Source organism: Lactuca serriola, chromosome 1, assembly GCF_051521515.1.
Source record: "Lactuca serriola cultivar US96UC23 chromosome 1, Lser_US96UC23_V15, whole genome shotgun sequence".
Taxonomy (NCBI): Eukaryota; Viridiplantae; Streptophyta; class Magnoliopsida; order Asterales; family Asteraceae; genus Lactuca; species Lactuca serriola.
The window spans coordinates 208,791,775-208,800,844 of NC_136408.1; positions in this window are offsets into that span (position 1 = coordinate 208,791,775).

The window sequence follows — 9,070 nt, forward strand, 5'->3', positions numbered from 1 at the left end:
ACGATCAAAAGCAAAAGGGTCACCTAGAGTCATCAGCAAGGAAGAAATCTCCATCCAAATCCAAATCCTCTCTTCCTAATTCTTCTCGTTCTTCTACTTCCAACCATTCATCTCCATCTTGCTCTAACGCTAATTCCGTTGGTTCTCAAAAACCTCATCCATCTGCTGAACAGAAGGGAAAGCAGAAGGTCGATGAATCCAAACCTGAGTCCAAAACGAACATCCCTAATGTCAATAAAATAAAAGTCTTTACCATTAAAAAGAAAGATGAAACAACTCTAATAAAACGAACATATCTAGTTGACATCTCTCTTACTATTCCTGTTCCCATGAAAAGCTCACATGGACCCAAGAAACTTTGGGTTCCTAAATCTGCTTAATTTTTGCAGGTTATGAGTGACGAGCCGTTCGACGAAGAATGGTACATCGACAGTGGCTGCTCGCGTCACATGACAGGGAGGAAAGATGAGCTCATGGAATACAGATCTCTTGCTAATGGTGGCAACGTTAAGTTTGGAAATAACTCCTTCGGCACCATAAAGGGATACGGGATGATAACGAATGGTGACTTTACAATAAGGAAAGTGGCGTATGTGGAAGGACTTCAACACAATCTCATCAGTGTATCTCAGCTTGTTGGAGGTACAGGTCTCAAAGTTTCATTCGATGATGAAGGTTCTGAAATCATAGAGAAAAAGACAAAGAAAGTCATTTTGAAGTCAGAGCGAAAGGGTGAAATGTTTCCTCTGAACATGAAACCCATCAAAGGAAACCTAGCCATATGTCTGCTATCAAAAGCTCAATCCGACGAAAGCTGGTTATGGCACCGAAGACTCTCTCATCTCAATTTCAAAGACATCAACCGACTTGTCACTGGAGGTCATGTTAGGGGCCTTCCATTGCTCAAGTTTGACAGAGAGCATCTATGTGCTGCATGCGAAATGGGAAAGCAGAGTCGTCAAAGTCACCCATCCGTAATTAACACAAAAGTTGTTGATCCACTCGAATTACTTCATATCGATTTGTGTGGTCCTTCATCTATCGAAAGCATCGGTGGTAGCAAGTATATTCTTGTCATCGTTGATGATTTCTCTCGATTTACATGGGTGTTCTTTCTTAAACTCAAATCTGAAGCGACTCAAAAGCTGAAAGTGTTTATCAAGCAGATTGAAGTTCAACTCAAGAAGGTCGTTCGAAACATCAGGAGCGACAATGGTCTCGAATTCAAGAACAAGGAGTTTGAAGAGTATCTTGCAGAAAAGGGAATTAGTCATAATTTCTCAGCTCCTTACACACCACAACAGAACGGAATAGTCGAAAGACGAAACCGATCCTTGTGTGAAGCTGCACGAACTATGTTAAGTTTCGCTTCATTACCTCTTTATTTTTGGGCTGATGCTATTTCTGCTGCTTGTTATACACAGAACAGGTCCTATCTCAACAAACGATTCAAGCTCACACCATATGAGATAATAAATACCAGAAAACCCAACGTGAAATTTTTCCATGTGTTTGGCTCAAGGTGTTTCATCTTTAACTCTAAAGAACACCGCAACAAGTTTGATGTCAAAGCTGACGAGGGAATCTTTCTGGGTTACTCACTCACATCCAAGGCGTACAGGGTCCTAAACAAACGATCAAGAAGGATTGAAGAAACATACTATGTGACCTTCGACGATAACTACGTCAAGAAGCTACAGGCCATAGATGACACTGCCGGGGAAATATTTCCTCAAACTGGCCAAGTCACAGTCTCAATCGCCAATTTGTACGAGAAATTTCTGGAACTCTTTGATGAACCGGAAAAAGCTTCTCTCTCAGAAGCAGGTGCAGCTGACAACAAAATTGATCATATGAAACAAATTGTCGAAGATGCTGCGAAAAGAATGCATGAAGGAGAATCGCTCACTGATGAATCTCCAACCAACACTGCTTCTGTCGAGGGGGAGCCAAGTTCTCATGTCGAGGGGGAGCCAAACTCACAAGTCCAGGGGGAGCCAAGCTCTACTACTTCAACCGAAGGTCCTTCACCAACCGAAGGTGCCTCTCCAACCGAAGATCCCCCTCCATACGAAGGTGCTTCAACGTCTGAAAATCCAGCACCACAACAAAATCCTGAGCCTCATGTTTCTCAAGACTCATTATTTGAGGGGGAGCATGATGATATGACGCTTGATGACGATAGCCAATCTGAGCCCGAAGAGATGATCAATGATGAACTAGATCCAACCTTTGACCCGAATTACCCTCCTCTTACCAAATGGACCAGAGATCATCCTATCTCTCAAGTAGTTGGTGATGTATCTGATAAGGTCTTGACCCGATCTCAACTGAAGGCAAAACAGATATCTTTATTCTCAAAGGTAGAGTTTTGTATGTTTAACTCATTCGTATCAAAAGTTGAACCGAAGACAGTGAACACTGCCCTCGATCACTCTGATTGGGTTCAAGCAATGCAAGACGAACTGAACGAGTTTGAAAGGAACAAAGTCTGGCGCCTCATTCCAACTCCTCCAGATGCTTCGGTTGTTGGTCTTAAATGGGTTTTTAGAAACAAAATGGACAAGGAAGGTAATGTCATTAGGAACAAGGCTCGTCTGGTAGTCAAGGGATACTGTCAGGAGGAAGGAATAGATTACGAAGAAACGTTCGCTCCAGTAGCTAGACTAGAATCTGTTAGAATATTTCTGGCCTATGCTGCTCACAAAAACTTTGAGGTTTTCCAAATGGACGTCAAGTGTGCATTTCTCAATGGAGAACTCGAAGAAACTGTGTATGTGGAGCAACCTCCTGGGTTCGTGAACGAAGAGCATCCAAATCATTGCTATATTCTGGATAAAGCTGTGTACGGTCTCAAACAAGCTCCGAGAGCCTGGTATGAAACGCTTTCTAAATTCTTAAAGATGTCCAAATTTAAACAAGGTTCGGTTGACCCAACCTTCTTTCGCAAAAAGGAAGGTAACCACCTTATGATAGTTCAAATTTACGTTGATGACATCATCTTTGGCTCCACGAATCCCAACTTAACGGCTGAATTCAGAAAGTTGATGGAAACTAAGTTTGAAATGAGCTCAATGGGTCCTATTAACTTTTTTCTTGGTTTAAACATAAGACAGGGACCCGAAGGCATCTTTATTAATCAGGAAGCTTACACAAAGACTCTCCTAGCGAAGTTTGGCATGATGGGAGACTCAAAAGTCAAAGTCCCAATGGCATTCGGCACCAAGCTTACCCCTTATCTAGACAAACCGGCTGTCGACATCACGCTCTATCGTCAAATGATAGGCTCACTGATGTATCTAACTGCTAGCAGGCCTGATATCATGTTTTCTGTATGTTATTGTGCCCGATTTCAGGCTAACCCACGTGAACCTCACATGCTGGCAGTAAAGAACATCCTACGCTATCTCAAGCGAACCACCTCCTTAGGTCTGTGGTATCCATCCAACTCAGGCTTCTTCGTTCAAGCCTATTCTGATGCTGACCTTGGAGGATGTGGACTCGACCGTAAAAGCACAACCGGTGGCTGTCAATTTCTTGATGGGAAATTGGTCAGCTGGCAATCCAAGAAACAAACATGTGTGTCGCTGTCTACTGCCGAAGCGGAATACATTGCCGCGACATCCTGCACATCACAAGTGATTTGGATCCAGAGTCAACTCCGAGACTATGGACTCAATATGAAGAAGATCCCACTATATTGTGACTCTGAAAGTGCAATTAGGATCTGTCATAACCCAGTGCAACACTCTAAAACCAAACACATAGCACTGAGGTATCACTTCATCAAAGATCATGTGGAAGATGGAAATGTCGAAGTTCACTTCGTAAGAACCACTGATCAACTGGCTGATGTCTTTACCAAAGCTCTTCCTGAAGCATCATTCAATAAAATATTGCAAGGGCTAGGTATGATGGAATCAGAGTCAGTACCTCACACTACCTCTCAAACTCAACTGTAAGAAGCGAAACCAACTGAACGTTCGGGTTCGGTTCAACCATCTGACTCGCTCATTACTTCAAAGGTAGTTTTTCTATGTCGTATATTTCCTGTACAATCTTGTTTTCCTTTGTGTTAAAAGTATTTATATCTTCTATATCTAAAATCCTTTGTGTCTCAAAATTTGCCAAAACCGAAACCATCCGAAGGTTCGGGTTCGGTTTTTCAAAATTTTGTGTAACCGAAACCATCCGAAGGTTCGGGTTCGGTTTTTCAAAATTTTGTGGAACCGAAACCATCCGAAGGTTCGGGTTCGGTTTTTCAAAATTTTGTGGAACCGAAACCAACCGAAGGTTCGGGTTCGGTTTTTCAACATTTTGTGGAACCGAAACCAACCGAAGGTTCGGGTTCGGTTTTTCAAAATTTTGTGGAACCGAAACCATCCGAAGGTTTGGGTTCGGTTTTTCAAAATTTTGTGGAACCGAAACCATCCGAAGGTTCGGGTTCGGTTTTTCAAAATTTTGTGGAACCGAAACCAACCGAAGGTTCGGGTTCGGTTTTTCAACATTTTGTGGAATCGAAACCAACCGAAGGTTCGGGTTCGGTTTTTCAAAATTTTGTGCAACCGAAACCAACCGAACGTTCGGGTTCGGTTTTCCAAAATTTTCTACAACCAATTCCAACCGAACGTTCGGGTTCGGTTTTTCCTTTTTACCAAAGTTTTTTTTTATCGTATTTTTTTCTTTTCACTCTTTTATTTTTATTATATATCACAAATCCAATTTTTTTTTTCTTCTTTCGTGTGCTTATTCGTTTATGGGAATATATTTGATCTCTTACTTAAGTGTCCCTAGAAGCATGCTGCTGTATGTGTCCCAAGCCTCAAAAGATTTTGAATAATAGCCTTCATGACCTGGTATACACAAACCTTGTCTTCCCAATAAGGCTAACATATTTATTCTAATCGTGAGCTACCTCACTCTTTTCTCACATGAGTTAAGAGTCTCCTGCTTGGCCCTTATTTTCGCACCAGAGGTACTATGTTTCCTTACACCATCCCTATAACACTTCTCCATTACATTCGTTTCCTCACTGTAACCCTTGAGACTCTCAGACACTACCACTGAGGTTTATGGTTACACAACATCTGCATTCATGATCTTAGTTTCGTGCCACTACGAGCTAAGTGAAACCCAAAATTCAACACCAAAGAATTGACGGTGACAAATTAATTTGATCAAGTTTTCACCAATGAATTGACGAATGTACCTTCATGGAGTCTCAATTTTTTTTTTTCTTTGCATGATTCCAATGAAATTGTTACACACCATAACATTTCTTCCCAAGGGATCTAGTTTTAAATTTTTTTTATCTGAGATTTCATATTAATCCAAGCCACTTCAAAATCAACTCCAACCTACTTGTTCAACAGACTACACCGGTCTCACAAGTACTTTGTTCACATTCGTTCTTATATCAAGAATTGCATTGTTGAATCAAAGCGAACCCACCATTACTTAGCCTAATTAAAAGAAGCCTTTCAACATTTCTTAATAAATGTTTGATCGTAATTCAACGGGATTCCACATTAACACTTTGAGGTTCTTCTTAACCTTGAAGGAAGAGATTCGTGCCCGGGATCATCAGTTTCGTGTCCTTATGGACATCACAGATTATCCTAAAAAGAGTTGCTTTATTTCTTTTTCTTTTACACTCTTTGCACGAAAATCCTAGATTTTCAAAAAATTCCGTTACTAATTACTTTACAGGCTGGATTATTACCGAAGCGTTACTAATGAAGTTGAGGCCAAAAATCAGCCACGTGGGTCCTAAATTGAATACAACTGATTAAAAAGGGGAAAAGACAAAAAGTTGCTGACTCGGCGGGAGTTAAATGGATAGAAATTCAAACGACGGTAAAAAGGAGGGCGCGTGAATTTGAAACGGCCGCGCTTTTTCTGACACTTGAGGACGCGTGTGCAATGTCGAAGCGTCATATCTCTGGAATTACAGGCGCGTGTGGAAATGGAAACGATTTCTTTCTCTGAACCGGCGCTCATTGGGCGGCGTAATCCTAGGAATCTGACACTCTCTCTCCTACGTGATCATCGCACGTCCCAACTGTCTCCAATCAGTCACTCAAAAACCCTTCCATATTTCCATAAGAGATTTGAAATGATTTTTCTCTCTCTTCACCAACTATAAATTGCCATCAACACCACCTTTTACCTCTTTACTGCCCCCATATTTCCCAAAGCAAAAATACTCCCAAATACTCTCCCGTTCTCCAAACCTGCAACAATGGCTGAATCTTCATCTGTTCATGCAACTTCTCAGATTCTTCCCATCCGACCCCATCAAAGCTTAGTCATTGATCTAAACCCACTGGCGTATGATCCCTACATGTCGCCGGTCATCGAATGCCTCAAGTATTCCCAGCTGGCTCCTGCACTGTCCAGAATTGAAACGGTGCCGATGGTCACCCTCTCTCAGGTCTATGCAACGACTTACTACGACAGGGCCGTCGACCGGGTATTCTTTGAAGTTGGTGACCACAAGACTTCAATTTCTCGTCCCCGTTTCTGCACGCTGTTAGGGTTTGCTGCTGACTCTTCACGAGTTCACCCGGATACGATTCCGGTGGGGATGTTCTACAACATGTTTTATAACATGGGCTACACAGAGGTTCTCACCTCCGTCGCCAGGTTCAAGAAGTCCTGTCTACCGCCCCTGTGGAATGGGTTATTTACAGTTCTCTTCAAGGGATTGTCAGAGAGGAGCTCCGGATCGGACGGGGCAAGTCGTCTGTTCCTTTCTGTAATGTACGGAGTGTACAATGGGATCAACCTGGATTATGGGTTTGTCCTCTGGCAACAGCTGCTTCAGAGCCTCTCTTCTTCTTCTCGACACTCTGAGGTGTCATTCGCCAGGTTCTGGATCTTGATCACTAGATGGGCCATGGACAAGTTCGACGTTCCAACAGAAGATGGTGCATCGATGTCTTCTATTGGTACTTTTCATACCAAGAAGATCATCGTATCCGCTGCATCAAAGTTCTCTTTCATTGGCTCTATCCCGGAGTCGATGTATGGGAATGTGCCATCTGACAGCCAACTGATCCGAACGATCAAAGAGTCTGGGCCATCTGGTCCGAGGGAACTGACATCGGACATGCTGCGTTCGATTAATGATGCCGATAAACCGGTGGCCAGGGGTAAAAAGGCAGAAAAAGGGAAGAAACCATCCAAAGCCCCAAAAGGACCTTCGCCCAAGAAGTGCAAACAACCGAAGGTTGCTTCATCCCCTCAACCGAAAAGGAGGAAGACCCAACAGAAGCGAAAGCTCGTCCTTCCCTCCTCATCAAGCGAATCCGAAGGTGGGAGTTCGGACTCTGAGGGATCCCAAGGAGACGAATCTCCTCAACGAGGCTACACACCCCCTCGGTCCCCAACCCCGGACATGGAACTTCATCAATCCCCAGTTCCTTCTCCTCCACCCACAATACCTATTTCCATTCCCACCATAAACCCCACTATTCCCCCAAACTCCATTCCTATCCCTCCACCCATATTCACCACATCAACCGAAACACCACCTGTTACCGAAACCCCTCCAGTAACCCAACCCCCACAAACCGAAACTCATACACCACCACCACCCGAAACTAACCCCCCACCCACTCAACCTGAACCAACTAAACCCATAACACCCCCAACTTCACCACCACCTCAATCTCCGGAAGACGCCTCCGATGGCGGTGATCACATGAACTTCGATTCGGTCTACTATAGTCCGTTTCAAGTTCAGAGTGATGAGGAGGATGATGCTCCAGTGACAAAGAAGCATCTTCGCGAGCTTAACGAGAAGGTTGATCAGCTTCTCGCCTCCTCTTCCAACAGCAGTCATCTATGTCTGAAGCTGCCCTTCAGAAGATCGTTGACGCCTTCTCCAGGGCTCAACAGGATTCCGTGGCCTCAGCTACTGCTGCTATAGACGCCTCCACCCGAGCCTGTGAGGCGGCGACCGAAAAAGTCGATAAACTATTCAATGACGCTTCTGTCCTGCTGCAGTCTTTGCAGGAAAGCGCCGACGCCACAAAAACAACTCTGGAACCAGTTGTTCATCAATTGGCCGAGTTTGTAAAGACGGAGCTGTCTTCGTTCGCTACACTCAGACAAAATCTTAGCGACGACAACTCGGCACTTCGTGCCTCCATCGATGCCCGTTTGGCAAAGCTACAAGACGATCTTGCAGCAGAAAACTCACTGATGGACGCCTTGGCGAGCAAGACTACCGCCCTAAAGGTCAAGAGCACGCAGCTTTCCAACTCCGAACAACAATTGGAAGCTCTTCGATCCGAGAGGGAGGTCATAAAAACGTGTGTTTCGGATGTCCACGCAGCTCTTTCAAACATCCTTGAGGCACACGATCCCATCCTTAATCACTCAGTGAGGCGTACCCTTGCTGAAAAGCTATCTCCGGCCATGGACCTTTTGAGCAAAATTGAAGGCCTACCCAGTTTCGTGTCCATTCCGAAACAAGGGGGAGAAGAGAAGAAAGGATCGAAACCACCTCCGTCCTCCAAAGCTACTCACACAACCGAACCAACCCCAACTGGTCATGCCTCGGGTTCGGGTGTGAAGAACAAGGGTAAACACATAGCAGAGGATGAAGATGAAGATGAAGACAAGGAGACCATTGCGGACATGTTAAAAAGAAAGAACAGTCGCAATGCTGAAGACGATGCCAGTCGTGTGGCGCGTGAGGCTGAAGAAGCCGAACGAAAGCAAAAAGAAGCCCACGATCTCCTTGAGAGCCGAAAGTTGCTCTTCCCTGCCTGGACCAGGGATCGTTTGATAAAAGAGGCCATAGAGACTCCAAGCATACTGTGGCTCGAGCCGGTGATATCTTTCGACTGCAACAACACTATTGATTCGCAGTTTGATATGCCGCTAACTCGAAAGGCGTTCATCTTCCACGCCTTCTCTAATATTTCTGAAGTCCCGCATCCGAACGATGAGCTTGACAGGGAGCTCATTGACTTCTACCTGGAGGCCGCCCGCCCTCAGTGCCTTACATGGAGTGCCCAGAAGATCGTCAACGTTCGGGTGATGAAGCCTTATGCCGTGG